The following is a 16,389-nucleotide window of genomic DNA, read 5'->3' on the forward strand; positions in this document are numbered from 1 at the left end:
TTGCAAAGGTTTGTTTTATGGATCTAATGCTAGCCTGAGTGTTATACAGACCTAGAAAGGCATCTAGATGACATGCAAGTACTACTAAGTGAATATGGGAAACTGCTAACTAGTATACAAGTCCAGGCACAGCCATGATAGATAGATGATGTGAAGGGAGTGAGAAAATCCTTCAGCAGCCTGTGCTTGTTGTAGAACAAGGATTACAAAGCCTTCGCAAAGGTGTAGCCTGATTGGGAAGAAAATGATCCAGATTCATAGGTTACTAAATGAAAACCACAGGTTGAGTAGGGGAGGCCAGAAGACCCAGGAAACCACATGGTCTATTGCCTGGGCTGTGGGCTGCCAAACAGAACTAGGTGATAAGACCCTCATGCTGAAGACACATACTTTTGTTGGAAGACATGGCAAAAAAAATTAACCTGGAACTAAACTGGAAGCTTCTTTCTGCTGGATAGCTTCCATAGTTCCAGAAAGTATTATACAGCTTTGGGGGAAGAATTATCAACAGGCTCAGTGTGGACCCTCAAGCTATAGTACCAAGCCAGTGAGTGCCCGCTGCTTGCAGTGTTGGCATGAATAATAGAACAAGCAACTACTTTTCTTTTGGATTTCAGGCCTGCTCCAGGGGAGGAAATTTGCACCTGGGACTCTAAACCTAGTCAGTAGCTTGTGCCTGGGAAGGTCATAGGCTCAACTGGAGGCTGCTACTGTTTCTCCTTTATGTGGGGTTAAGGAAGAAGGGAACTACAGGGCAAACATGGCGCTTGAGGGAAACTTTGCAGGATTTTTCTCTTTTCTAGCATGTGGGATCCCAGGGATCAAATTCTGATCAAGCTTGGTGGCAACTGAGCCATCACACCAGGTACCAGTGTCCCTGTAAATGGACAGGATGCGCTGCTCCACTTTCTCACCATTGCCTCTCAGTAAGAAACAGGAAATTTCACCTATTTTTATTCTGTTGTAAGAGTCTGAATGTGGCCTTCCTACGAAGTTTGAAAATGGTAGCTGGCCTGGAACATTGACGATTCTGGAGTCATATCAACTTGTACATCAACACACTGTGTCTTTGTTTAAAGTGGCTAAGTTGTTGATCAAACACAAGCCTGGATGTTTTGGAATATGAACACATAGCTTATTAGGAACTTTAACAAAAATATTTACACAGGTTAGGGGATTGCATATGTATGTTATGTGTAAAATATATATATATATATATGTATATATATATACTTTTTTTTGAGACAAGATTTCTGTGCAGTCCTGGCTGTGCCAGAACTCAGTCTGTAGACTAGGCTGGCACTGAATCCACATCTGACAGCCTCTGTCTTTCCTATCTGCTGATATAAAAGGTGTCAGCCACCTCTGCCTGGCTTGGAATAGCCTTTTTAGAAGTTGATCACTCATCCTAATAATGCTTAAATATTAGCATTGACACAGTAAATATAACCTGAGTGTCTTTATTTCTTGAACTCAAATAAAATAAAATAAAATCAGACACCTGTGTTTGTGTAGATGGTGTCCTGAGAATCAAGTCCCAGAAGCCCCCAGAGGAGGGAAGTGGCTATGGAAGGGTAGGGTGAGGGGATAGTCTGGGCCTTGAGGTGGTCAGCTAAGCCTATATATGGAGTGGTCCCATTGGAACCTCAGAATGATACAGAAGTCTCACGATGTGTCTCATAGAAAACAGAGTCCAAGAATTGCCAACTACTCTATTCCTTGAAGCCCCCAGTTATGATAATCTGCTCTCCAGGCTGAGAGATGCCCTTGTGCCTGAGGTTGGCTGCCTTTGAACACTTTGGAGAATCTCTAAGATAGTGTCTTTGACATTGGAGGGAGGTGTCTGGAGGAGATGGTCAGTTGATGTGTATGCTGTCTTTCACAGCTGTGCCTATAGCAAGGGAATCCAGGAGATGTCATGGAATCCCTCCCCTTACCCACTACCCTTCCTCTACAGAAGATGCCATGTTTTGAGGTTTCCTTCTACCAAGACAGGGAAAGGATGTGTCTCACTGCAATAGTATTGTTTGGTTTCCATAGCAGAAAACTTCAGCATACTTTGGGGTGGCCTTGACTCCCTTTGAGGGCCTGGCCTGGGAGTAGGATTTCTTCTCCTTAGACATCCTGAGGACTGAACTATGGAGAATTTAATGATTGAAACCACAGTGCTGCTGCTCTCTGCATGGTCTAGCCTTCGCTCATGTTGACTGAGGCACTGTTGACAGAAGAGCAGTGGGATCCTCTGGCAGCAGGTGTCAGTGGGCTTTGTGTGTTCATCCTGTGGAACCCTGGAGGGCCTGGTGATGATGATCCAGTCTGCATCCCCACAGGTCTTTTTGAGTCCCTTCCCTCCCCTGGCCTGCTGAGCACATCACATTATCTTGAGTCCTGGTGTACCTGTCAGAAGCAGGTTGTCCTCCTTGAGACTGAGGCATCTGCTTTGTTTCTCAGAGGCATATGGTGAGATGGAAATTCACTCATGAAGTAATGAGCTAGAAACAGAACACAACACCTAGAAGCTTCTCTTGTTTAATGTCATCAATATTTAATCTCTTGTTTTCAAATATCTAGGGAGAGTTTTGGTCATGATTGGAATCCATTTCCTCACATTTCACCAAGAAAATGGTCGTTGTACTGTCAAAATAGGATTGTGAAGAAACTTCTGTCAACATGATGTGGAAATGGTAGGCCTGCCATGCTCAAGACCAGAGCTTGAGCCAACACTGCTCAGAAATATGGAACTGGCTGCTAGAGCAGATATTAGATCTAGAACATTTTTAACATGGTTCTCTAGGCAGAGTTGGAGTGATGACTGTGTTCAGAGCTATTGGTCAAACCTGTTTGTGGGGTGGGATGTAGAAATGGTCTGACCCTTGAGCTGCTTTTATCAAGACTAGGTCCACTGGGTTTTGTGAGACTCTAGTAGTTTTAGCCGGTGAAGGATACAAGAGAATGCTCCCTGCTACTTCTGTCAGCCCTTGGGTTTATCAAGGAACTGTGACATTGTCAGACATTATCCTTTCTGTTTCCCCAAATAATTAGATCATAATTGGAGTTATGTCTTCACTCTGAGTAGAGTTGAGTAAAGATATTTGAGTGTATGGAATACTTTCTCAATGTAAAAAAGATGTCTTTCATAAATGTGCCAATGTTTCAAAGTGACCTTAAGAACTGATGACCTTGAGCCTCAGTTCTACCAATGGTGCTATGAAGATAATTGTCTTCATCAAACACCTCTGCTCATACCTCAGGGATCTATGCAGAAGATAATGTGGAAAGATTGTCAGAGTCAGAGGGGATAGATGACACCAAGGAAACGGTGTCTTCTAGACACAACATGACTGATGCAATATGAACTCAGACTGTGGAGTCATGCACATTGGTCCAAGCTAGATGGGTCCCAGCCCTGAGAGGGGGGAAGTGGACACTGATTTCCAACCCTAACCAAGAATCTACCTCCAATCGATAGCAGCTTGCAAAGGAAAGAATTAGTTTTCCACATAGTCTCACTGGATATGTATACTATGCTTAAGGGCAGGCCCCATGCACAAAGTAGATGACCAATACAAAATGAACTCTGTGTTCTATTTGGAAATCTTTTTGTCTCATATCGCCTTGGTTTGAGCAGTTTGTTTACCTTACTGGCCTTTTTTTTGTACAATGTTTGCAATTTTGTGTTTTTTAATCATTTATCCATGTGCTCTGCATGTATATTTCTTGACCTTTTTGTCTGTTTTGTTTTTTAGTTTTTTTTTTTTGCCTGTTTTCTTTCTAGAGATAAAGCACGTAGATTTGGAAGGGTGGGGAGTTGGAGCATCTGGGAGGATTGAGTGAGGGGAAACCAGGATCAGAAAATGTTTTATGAAAATAATTTTTCTCAAATAGTAAACAAAATAGCAAGACTGTAAGATGAAAGAACCAAGCAATGCAGTGTAGGAAGCATCAGGTGGATAGATAAGAGCACAGAGGGGAGACATGTTAGAGACCTAACATTACTATCAGATTACATTCTTAGCTTCTTCAATGGTGTGAGCACCATTCCACATCCCCAAATGACTTTCAGAATAATCTCAAGGACACAGGTCACACACAGGTGGGCAATGAAAAGCTACATAATGGAGTTAAGATACCCATGATAATTTGGCTCTGGCTCTGCAGTATTACTACTTTTTCACATTGACTGACATGCTAATCTATCAACATTATAGAGTATTCAGTATAGTTAACTACAGTAACTACAATCCATTCTTTCAGCTACATGGGATCTATTTCTGCACATGCTTGAAAAATAGATCTCCACAGTTCACACTGATTTCTTTTGAAAGGAGTTAGGGTTCCTAAAGTGATAGACCAGTTATTGCTATTTTAACTGATCTCTACACTGACTGCAACATCCACTGTCTTCTGATGATATTCCTCTATGCTTTTGTTAATTTGGGTGCATTTTCAGGTAGCCCACAGTAGACATTCTTCCTGAAAAGTCTTTTCCCCTGGTAACCATGCTCCTCTGAGGTTGGAGTTGTATGATTCTCCTGTCCATTACTGTCAGAAACAGGAACGGAGTGTCCAAGGTGGTCACTTGTGTGCCAAGCCCTCTTCCTGCTCCAACTGTGGCTCATCAAGCACAGATTTGCCTGGTGAAAATTCACACCTCAGAGATAAAACTGACTCTACTTTGTGCCTGTTGGTCCTGGGACATACACCTGAATTGTCCCTGAGCAAATAGTTTGAACTCTTGTACTTTTTAGGGTTAAAGCTCCTGGTCCTGAAATTTCTGAGGGCAGAAAGCATCTGTCATGTGAGTGAGTCATGGAAATGATGATGAGTGGGTCACTCCCTGCCAGTGTTCTTCATAGTACCACAGTGCAGTTTAAAGTGCTTGAATAAAAAATTACCTTCATGGAGTGCCATCTTAGATGCCCCGCTGATCTCCTCCTCCTCCAGAATTGAGCAGGGTTGACAGAGACTTCTGGCTTGCTGAATGAGGCAGGTAACAGTAGTTTCCGTGGTTATTGATCATTCCTGTTTTTTTCCACTGTAGTGGATGTCGGGTCTGATTTTTCCATGGGATGATGTATGTTGGGTTTGAATATTCCAAATACATAGTGAGAAAAGGAAGTGAAGTTTCTGAGCCTAGGATATTTACTAGGATGTTTGTGTCCTGTTCAAACTTAACCCTGGCCCTCCCTTGTTTTCTGTCTCTGTACTAGCCAATGTGTTGGTTTCTGCCATGAACACATCGAGAATAAATATCAAGCCACCTGTTTACTGTGGGTCAATGCAAGACATAGCAACCACCCACTCATCTGAGTGTGTCCTCTTATGCCCAAGCCACTGATAGGGAAAGATACACATCTTTGGGGATGGCTGTCTACAGACTTATGCTTCTCATATCTGAGTAAATTATTTGCAGTGCTTGAGTCTAGCTTGAGTCTGATGAAATTGTGACAATGTTCCTTTTTCATTCAAAGGACAAAATCCTGCCAGAGATTCTACATCCTGAGATTCCCTTTCTAATTTCTTTCCCGGCCTTTAAACAAGCTGTAATTCAGTGAATTTCTACATATCAATGCTGCTGGAATGCATGGGTGGCATGTCCCTTGGGTTCACCAGAATCATTACTAATAACTGTAGTGGGTTCTAGAATGCTTAGAGAATCAGGATGTGTGAACGTCATGGAATTTTGAAATATTTCCTACAATGCTGCTTTTTTGAGACTTTAGGGTTAACGGTGATGCTTGTCTAACCTTGTGAAAGGGTTAAAAAAACTTATATGTAGAGTTTTATCTGAACCATCAAATGTTTCAACATAAGGGGTGCCATGGATAGCTCAGTCCCTTCTAATCGCAATCCAGAGCCAGAAATTTTCTTTTGGACAATAGGGAATGGAATTTCTCTGGTGCCCTGGATGGTTTCTTACTGTGACTGTATAAGGTTCCATGTAACTTATGTTTACTAATAACAGCCCTGGGAAATGAGCTCTTCTGTTGCATAAGGCCAAGTGGCAGGGCAGCTTGCACCAGCTGTCAAGTCCTCTCTGGCTTGTTCTGCATTCCACTTTGACCTACAGTTTATGGATCACTGTAAATGGTCTGAGCACACAAATGTGTGTGCGTTTGTTACTGCTGGAATAAGAGCTTGATTGAGCACAGGCTACCCGCTTTCTGTGCTGTACAAGGAACAGAAACTTGCCACCCACTGCAGAGTGTATGTGTTCTCATAGGCCAAGGCCACTGATACAGTAGGACTGACTCTTAGGAGATGGACATTTTCTAACTTGTCCTCAGGCCGCGTTCAACCACCTAATGTGTGTACTGCTTATTGGTCAGTAGTCTAATGAAATCACTCAGTGATGGAGCCGTGGATCTGGATTCATGGCAACACATAGAAAACATGGTGGGTGCTGTAAGGAACTTCATGAATTTGTGCTATTTTTACTGCCCGGGGAAGGCAACTCCAACCAGTGCACCATCAACTGCTAGGTTAGTGACGTACACTGCCTTTGCCTCATCATACCTTGTCATCAAGATTTAATACAAAATACATCATGAGTGGCAGGATTTTGTATCGGGATTCAGAATTTTTTGATTCTGCCCCACTCTAATATTCTTGCCTCATGTCTGCTAAAGTGTGGCTGCCTGAATATATCTCTAATAAGTGTCCTTGCTAGTGGGCAAAGACGGCTATAATGATGTTTAGGCATAAATTTGGTGTCACTCGTTGTATGGAATTCTAGACTGTTTTGGATTAAAAAGGTTCTCCTAAATTTGGAAAAATTGTAAGAAGACATGAGTTCTTCTCATACTAAATCTAAAATACACAGTTCAGTGTTAATCATATAAATGTCCAGATACCTAGAGCTTACCAAGTGTGTGAATTGTACACGGGAAATGAATTCAACAGCTTTGTATTGCTTTTTGGTACCTCATGGTAAAAAGTGATCTGGGATTAGCAGCACCGTTGTCTGTTACAGACTTGAAGCTCATTGTCAAGATCATAATTGGTTTAGAAGGGGAACCAGGCATCTTCAAAGTAAGGTAAGATTTATATTGAAATTAGATCACACAGCATGGAGCCAAGTCCTAACTAATGTCTCTGTAAGCTGGGAAGCAGGGATGCTGATGGGAGCAATTGAGTCAGGGTCAATGTTGAGAGCCCAGGGCATCTGGAGGCATAACCCAATGAGAATGAAGACCTGAGGTCTAGAAGCTGGGATGTAGCTCCCACCACGAGGAAAAAGAACAGATAGTCAGGGGACCAAGGGTATAATAGCCATTCCGAAGGCTGTAGAGTAGTGAATCATCTGGGCATGTAAATACCACATGAAGATATAACCTGACTGCCCATGTGTTCTGTGACTGCTATTCCCCCATAAAGATAAAGCCCAAGAGCTGGAAGATCTAGGGCTGTAACTTTTCCATGAGGATGAAGCCTGTGAGCTCTGAGACCTGGGGCATTCATTCTTTGCTTCTGGTAATCTTGGTTACCATGCTTCTAGCGTTGGCGTTCCCACGGTGGATATAATCCAATAATTCTATCTGCATCCATGCCACACTGTGTTTGGGTGCCCTCAAAAGCTTCGGTGGCCCAGAGTGCTCTGCCTGAAATGTTTACCAAGGAAACTAGATCTCAGATGTCCTCAATAATTTTTCTGTCTTGATGGCGCTAGAATGATTGTGCCAAATGGGTGGGATAATGGTCACTGTCACTGACAATACTGTATCTACTATGGGCAATCAGATCTTACCTAGGTGACATGAGGAATTTGAGGCTCTTGTGGAGCTATGGTATGGAACATAAGAGACTGATCCTAACACTAATCTGTGGGAGGAGCCTGTCTGCTCTGCCCTTAGGGATGTCTGTCTTGTTTGTTGTGTCTTGGGAAATGGCTCAGAGGTTCCGTTCAGAGGGCGTAAGAAGTGGAACATAGATGCTTATGGGTCTGACATACCCTCCTGTCACCTTAACAAGATGCTTTCTTGTAGCAGTTGGTGTTGAAACTGAGACCAGGAGACCAAGGTCTCATGACCAGCCATGACTCTACTTTTTTTTTTTGTAAGAGACTGATAGTTTATTAGAGAGAGAAGTCATCTCTCTGTGTGTAGGGGGGCTGTTGCCTCCAAGAGTGACTGTGGACTGTGATGAGCATCCTGGCCTCCAGTCAAGGAGGGTTTACATTATTTGAACCAAAGTCTCTGGAAGAGTCTTCCTGTGGTGGGGGCGGTGACACTGCCACACTGGAAAGAAAGACATAATCCACAGTTCAGGGAAATTCTTAAAGGCAGTGCCCCAGCTTTTTTAATTCTTTGGTTCTGATTCCAGCTAACAAGCTCACCCAGGAGAAAGGCTCAGGACTGTGGTCTGATCCCTAACACCCAGTGTAGTCACAAGCAAGGAGGCTAATGAAAACTTTCTATGGGCTTGAACCCATGGCCAAGGCTTCTTCTCTGCTGGAGCCCTCACAATGGTCTTCAGACAGAGTCTTCCAGCTGGGCCAGTAGAGATAAATGCAATGATTTCTTTGGACAAGGAGGCTACATGAAGACTTTGGAAGGGGGAGTGACTTGGAGAGTGAGGGCATTATGATGGAGAATCTTTGGGGCAGCAGAGTCTAGACACTGTTTGAAGGGACTTGGTGAGGTCTTGTGTATTTCTGGGGGTCTGAGGAAGTGATCAGCTTTCAAAGAGGAGGTAGTGGCGGCGGTGGCAGAGGTGGCAGCAGCAGCAGACCCTGGCTATAGGCATGCAGTGGTTAGAGGGGTCGGGTTGGGGCTCTACATCTTGGATCATGGAAGGGGACAGAGGCTGGAGTTCTGGGCTGAGAAGTGGTGGGTTGCCCCGTCCAGGTGGAATGTCTACTGTGGCCTCACTGTGGCCCCGGCTGAGTTGGCGGGATCTTCTCCCTCTTGAGGACTGTGGCTGAAATGTGCAGGGCCAGAGTGGGGGAGAGAGAGAGAGAAATCAGGGGACAAGGATCCCATGAAACAAGGAACTGCATCAACTCTCGACTTGATTGAAAAATGCTGGTGAAATCCCATGTCTAAATGTAGGGCACAGGAAGAGGCTGCCACATCCAGGAGCAATCACCCCTGGGTACATACATGGATATTATGGGCCTGGGAAGGCTTCTGGCAAGCTATCCATGCTGGCCCAGGAAACATGGGGAGCCCTCTTGATGGATGACAAAGTACTACTGGTCTCAGGTTGGATGATGCTATAGCCATAGGCAGAAAGAGTCTGGCGACCCAGGGGTCTGGTGCACCCATGGGCATGGCACCTTCCTCTGAGAACTGCCCTGCATTACAGGTGTCTTTGAGGCCAGGCCGGGGCCACAAACACCTATACACCTACCGCTCTCCAGGCAGTTATCCATCTCCATCTCTGTGAGTCCCAAGACACCCTATATTACCCGAGAGTGACTGATTCAGTTGAGGACAGAAAGAGAGCCAGGCAGTAGAGGAACACACCTTTAATCCCAGTACTGGGGAGTCACAGTCCTGTGGTGGATATATTGCGCACCTCAATAAACTGATCTGAACAAGCAAAATGAGAATAAAGTCAGTGGGAGAAAATCTCTGAAAGAGCTATGGAAAAGCTGTTGTACATGATCTTGTTTTTCACTGACTGGCTAAGGCAAGCACAAGCCCCGAGGAAAGTTGCTATCAGAATTGCCCACCTCAATGCGCGCTAACGAGGCAGGTGCAGTTCTGATTTGGGGCCAGTGTCAAATGAAGGAGAGACACCTGTTGAAGCCAGCTGAGGAGAGACCAGAACCCTCCCAATGTCCCAAAGCTGAAAATGTAAAATGCTTGTTCAAATCTCCCGTTGCAAAAGCAAAAAACTTTGTTCAAACCTCCCGGGCAAGAATTTGTAAGCAAGTCTGGTAAAAGAGAACCAGTTGACTCTCAGACTCTAAAAGAACTATGGGAAATGACTGATGGGAAATGATATAAGAAATTATATAAGGGACTGATATGGGACTGATATTATAAACTGATATAAGGGAAATGCATTCTGGGAAAGGTAGTTTTTCCGCTAAAGATGGCGACACTGCCCTGAAACACTTTTGTCAGCTCAAATACGTTCATGGTAAACTTAAAATACAGCTTTTAAAAGAATAAGGAGGAAAATCATCTAAGAGTTTAAGTGTCAGTTTCAATGAAAAATTGAAAGGATACGGAGCTAGGTGCTTCGTGGTTTGGGGCTCCTTTGGTAAAATGCCTTATTTACTCTAATAGCTGTGCAAAGTTTTTACCATAGTTGGATGACAAAAAGCTACCTATAAGAGCAAACAAGCCACTTTAAAATCCTTAAAACAATAGAAAGCAGTTTATACACTGAACGTTGTCTTAAATATGAAGAAACTTATGCGAAATTAAAAATTATTTACCTCTTGAACAAACAGCCTGCAATGAGTGATTCCTTTGCAAATCTAATTATAGATGGGAAACAAACTTCAGAAAATCTAGCTGTCTTACGAAAGAGTTGCTTCACCTGAAAGTTCCTTATAAAAAATCAATGCTAAATATCACAGCTGCTAATAACATCAGGAGTTAAAGCTAATGAAGTGAAAATACTAAATACAGTTCGGAGCTGTGCCACTTGTGGCTTTACTAGCTCCTTTAGAAAAATACTTCATATCACCTAATAGCTGCGCAGTATTTGGCGAAGAGCTTTACAGCAGCTAAATACGGAAATTTCACTCAGCGTGAAGTGAAGTTTTTCAGTAGAACAAACCAAAAGTACTGCTGTAATAGAAACGTTTGTCTGAATTGAAGCACTTAGGGGAACTATTATGAATTTGGGTGAAGGGACACCTCTAGTTAAACACCGTCTACCGCTGACAGTGCATCTCTGCCGGTCCGGAACGGCCGAGAGAACTGGCAACTTTGGAGTGTGGCGTCATCCTGGGAAGGTTACAGTCCCCTAGCAACAACTATCACAACTCTATAACAACACTCACTAAATCCCAGTGCTTTATAACAAAGCTGACTATAAACTCTAAAATTTAGAAATGGTGTACGTAATTCCTGTCTAGTTAAGAGAATCTTTCTAATAGAGATAATAATTAAGAGTAAGAAGTAGAAAATATGTAGAAAAAATTCTCTTGTTAGATCTGTGTTAAGAAATCTTTAGGTGTTTACTAAGTTATATAGGGCTACCATTAGCATATATTTGTTTGTAAAATAGATCTATAGAGTTCCTTTAAGAATATAAGCTTGCAAGAAATATCTAAGTAGTCTTAAGACATGTAGTAATAAGCTTGTAAGGAGTAAAGACGCTAGTTGTAAATGTAAGTTTAAATAAGAATAAGATGGAATGAATAAGTAATAAGAAATATATTTGCTAAAGTAGTTCTATAGTTTCCTTAAGGAGTATAAATAAGTAGATGATAATATGTTATATGTGAGTTTGTAAAAACATGTAAATGTTGAATGTGAGTCTAAATGCTTTCCAAAAAATGTTATGTGTGAGTCTGTAAAAAAGTGTAAATGTTAAGTGTGAGTCTATTCCTAATATATATGGTAAAAGAACCCGAGACACAGAAGGTAGTGTCGCAGTAGACTGCGAAGTAGGCAGTCCGAATGGTTTCAAAAGCTCCAGAAGTCGCTAAGAAGCTAAGAATGGCGGATGCCAGAACCAGCACAAGGCATCCGCAGCCGAGGTCCGTGGAAAATCGACGCAACACAGAAAAACCTGAGCTAACATCAAAAACGGTGCGGTTTAGAATACTACTGTACCTAAAAAGGTCTCTGGCTTGAGAATAAGTTCAGAGACGCTTGTATGAGCAAAAATTGTTAACTGCAAAAAGTTTTGGTTGAAAAAAGTCTCTTCACATTTTGAAGTGAAAGCCTGATACCAGAATTTATTTCTTGTTTGAACTTTTTGAACTTAAAATGAGATAAAACTACAGAAAGATTTTGGTTCTGGATTTCTTCATATTTGGAAGGCTAGTACCAGAATTTATCATTTGAATTCTAGGACTTAATGAACTGAACAATAGATTTCATTGCAATGGGACAATTTTGAGTTTACTTACAGTATTGACCCAGAAACTGTTTTCTGGGACTGGTTTTGTGTTACAAATGGAACTGTTTAAACGGAAAAGTTTGGGTTTTCTAACTAGGTTTGAGATTTTGTTTAAAAAATTATAAAGAAAAGGAGGAGTTATGAGGTTGAATTATGTTTGCAGAACTTATATTTACCCTATTGATATTAATGCACCCTGGTTTTGTGGAGTTAAGGAAATATTTAAGTTTGTGAATACGTTGAAGTTTTTCCTATGTTCTGTTAGCAAGAAAATTCAAATGATTGAGTTAAAGTTGTAAGACGGAGAAAATTGTTAACTATATATAGCACCATATATGCTAATTCAAATGGTTCTGTTAAGAGTTTGCTTTGAGTTATAAGACTGAGAGAATTGTGACTATAGCAATATTTATGTTAACCTGTTAATGGTAATGATGAAGCTAAGGGATTCTTTAAGTTTGTAGTCGCCTTAAGAGGTTCTGGCTTAGAAAGGGCCTGAGGCAGCTAAGACTGCTGTAGTCACCTTGGACCTAATTCAAAAGAGAAATGCCATCTTTATCATCCTCTTCTCCCATATTGGGAGGTGTAACAGCTATGGAGATTGCTCTAAGCCATTAATAGTTACTTTCTTATATATTAAGAAAGGGGGACCTGTGGGAGCCCGTTCTCGGGTTCCTCGTGGCTTTACCCAGCATGTCCGCATAGAGGATGATTAGGACCATGGGCCTGAGTGCAGGTGTCTGAGATGGTCTGCACTTGGCTGTACTGGGGGAGGAGGCTTTTTGCTCCACCCCTTGGCGTCTCTATAAAAACCCTGGGGCAGAGGACAGTCGGGGCCCGTTGGAATAGGTTCCAGGCCCTCTCGAGGCTATCCTTTATTTTCTATCTGTTTATCTCCGCAAGATTCTCCGCAATAAATCCTAATATTTCCTGCTGCTCGCACTCAAGAAAACTCTGGGGAACTGTGGGGGTGGTTGGGAAAACGCCCCACAGGTTTGCCATCAACTTCTTCCATTTCATGGGTCTCGGGGGATTAACTGCTGAGCTGAGAGCAAGGTCTGAGAGACACAGAGCTCAAAACTCACAAAATGCTCCCTGGAGAGATCCCCCAGCAAGGTGCATGGCCAGCAGAAGTCTTCCTTCCCAAGACTACTGTCACAGTAGAGTTGGGAATGGCCGAGACCGAGACAGGTACAGAGAGCTGGCAGACGAGCATGCTGGGCCAAAGGGGAAGCGATGAGACAGAAGAGTGTCTTTTTCTCACATGGAGAAGCAAAGGACCCGAAATCAGGACAGTGCCAGCCTCAGATGAAAGATGACTCCAAGGCAAGGGAAGGGAGTAGAGGACATTCAGGTCCTGAAGGTGAGGACCACAGGAATCAGAATGGTGCTGAGAGACGATGGGGAAACTGGACCAGATACTCTGAACAGTGGAGAGAATCAAGAAATCAGGACCAGAGGAGAGGAAAGTCTCCAATGAGATGAAAATAATTCCAATGACAACTGATGGGGCCTGACACTCACTCACTTCCAAGGCCTTTTCTACATTGATGGGTTGTATAGAGAACTCTTGTATAAAGTAGGTGTTTGTGTCTTGTGGGAGCCCGTTCTCGGGTTCCTCGTGGGTTTACCCAGCAGGTCCGCATAGAGGATGATTAGACCACGGGCCTAAGCAAAATGAGATCAGTGGGAGAAAATCTCTCTGAAGGAGCTATGGAAAAGCTGTTGTACATGTTTTTCACTGACTGGCTAAGGCAAGCACAAGCCCCGAGGAAAGTTGCTATCAGAAATGCCAGCCTCAATGCGCGCTAACGAGGCAGGTGCAGTTCTGATTTGGGGCCAGTGTCAAATGAAGGAGAAACACCTGTTAAAGCCAGCTGAGGAGAGAATGGGTATCTCCCAATGTCCCATAGTTGAAAATGTAAAATGCTTCTTCAGATCTTCCGTTGCAAAAGCAAAAAACTTTGTTCAAACCTCCCGGGCAAGAATTTGTAAGCAAGTCTGGTAAAAGAGAACCAGTTGACTCTCAGACCCAAAAAGAACTATGGGAAATGACTGATATAAGGGAAATGATATAAAGGACTGATTTAAGGAACTGATAACATTATGGACTGATATAGGGAAATGCATTCTGGGAAAGGTAGTTTTTCTGCTAAAGATGGCGACATTGCCCTGAAACACTTTTTGTCAGCTCGAAAATACATTCCTGGTAAACTTAAAATACAGCTTTTAAAAGAATAAGGAGGAAAATCGTCTAAGTGTCACTTCCAATGAAAAATTGAAAGGATATGGAGCTAGGTGCTTCGTGGTTTGGGGCTCCTTTGGTAAAATGCCTTATTTACCCTAATAGCTGTGCAAAATTTTTACGGCAGTTGGATGACAAAAAGCTACCTTTAAGAGCAAACAAGCCACTTTAAAATCCTTAAGAAAGCAAGAGAGAGCAGTTTATACACTGAACGTTGTCTAAGATATGAAGAAACTTATGTGAAATTAAAAATTCTTTACATTTTGAACAAACTGCCTGCTATGAGTAATTCCTTTGCAAATCTAATAAGGAGACAAGGAAACAGGCATTCAAAAAAATGACTGCTTTATAGATGGGAAACAAATTTCAGAAAATCTAGCTGTCTTACAAAAGAGTTGCTTCACCTGAAAGTTCCTTATAAAAAAATCAATGCTAAGTATTACAGCTGCTAATAACATCAGGAGTTAAAGCTAATGAAGTGAAAATACTAAATACAGTTCGGAGCTGTGCCACTTGTGGCTTTACTAGCTCCTTTAGAAAAATACTTCATATCACCTAATAGCTGCGCAGTATTTGGCGAAGAGCTTTACAGCAGCTAAATACGGAAATTTCACTCAGCGTGAAGTGAAGTTTTTCAGTAGAACAAACCAAAAGTACTGCTGTAATAGAAACGTTTGTCTGAATTGAAGCACTTAGGGGAACTATTATGAATTTGGGTGAAGGGACACCTCTAGTTAAAAACCGTCTACCGCTGACAGTGCATCTCTGCCGGTCCGGAACGGCTGAGAGAACTGGCAACTTTGGAGTGTGGCGTCATCCTGGAAAGGTTACAGTCCCCTAGCAACAAGTATCACAACTCTATAACAACAACACTCACTAAATCCCAGTGCTTTATAACAAAGCTGATTATAAACTCTAAACTTTAGTAATGGTGTACGTAATTCCTGTCTAGTTAAAAAAATCTTTCTAATAGAGATAGTGATAATTAAGAGTAAGAAATAGAAAAGATGAAAATAAGATATGTAAGTTTGTAAAAATTCTCTTGTTAGATCTGTGTTAAGAAATCTTTAGGTGTTTGCGAAGTTAAATATATGCTAATGGTAGCCCTATATAAGTTTGTAAAAGAGATCTATAGAGTTCCTTTAAGAATATAAGCTTGCAAGAAGTATCTAATGTAGTCTTAAGACATGTAGTAATAAGCTTGTAAGAAGTAAAGATGCTAGTTGTAAATGTAAGTTTAAATAAGAATAAGATGGAATGAATATAAGAAATATATAAGAAGTAATAAGAAATATATTTGCTAAAGTAGTTCTATAGTTTCCTTAAGAAGTATAAATAAGTAGATGTTAATGTTATGAGTTTGTAAAAACATGTAAATGTTGAATGTGAGTCTAAATGCTTTGCAAAAAAATGTTATGTGAGTTTAAAAAGTGTAAATGTTAAGTGTGAGTCTATGCTTAATGTATATGATGAAAAAACCTGAGATACAGAAGTTACTGTCCTAGGAGACTGCAAAACAGGCAGTCTGAGCAGTTTTCAAAAGCTCCAGAAGCCGATAAGAAGCTAAGAATGGCGGATGCCAGAACCAGCACAAGGCATCCGCAGCCGAGATCCGTGGAAAATCGACTCAACACAGAAAAACCTGAGCTAACATCAAAAACGGTGCCGTTTAGAATACTACTGTACCTAAAAAGGTCTCTGGCTTAAGAATAAGTTCAGAGATGCTTGTTTGAACAAAAATTGTTAACTGCAAAAAGTTTTGGTTGAAAAACGTCTCTTCATATTTTGAAGTGAAAGCCTGAAACCAGAATTTGTTTGAACTTTTTGAACTTAAAATGAGATAAAACTACAAAAAGATTTTGGTTCTGGATTTCTTCATATTTGGAAGGCTAGTACCAGAATTTATCATTTGAATTTTAAGACTTAAGAAATAAAATGAACAATAGAGATTTCATTGATATGGGACAATTTTGAGTTTATTCATAGTAATGACCTAGGAACTGTTTTCTGGAATTGGGTTAAAAATGGAACTGTTTAAATGAAGAAATTTATTATTTTTACCTAGAATCAAGATGCAGTTTTGTGTATGCATATATGCTTTATTAATTGGTGAT

The sequence above is a fragment of the Peromyscus californicus genome, unplaced genomic scaffold (assembly GCF_007827085.1).
Source record: "Peromyscus californicus insignis strain IS unplaced genomic scaffold, ASM782708v3 Scaffold_13__1_contigs__length_99412109, whole genome shotgun sequence".
In the NCBI taxonomy this organism is placed as follows: Eukaryota; Metazoa; Chordata; class Mammalia; order Rodentia; family Cricetidae; genus Peromyscus; species Peromyscus californicus.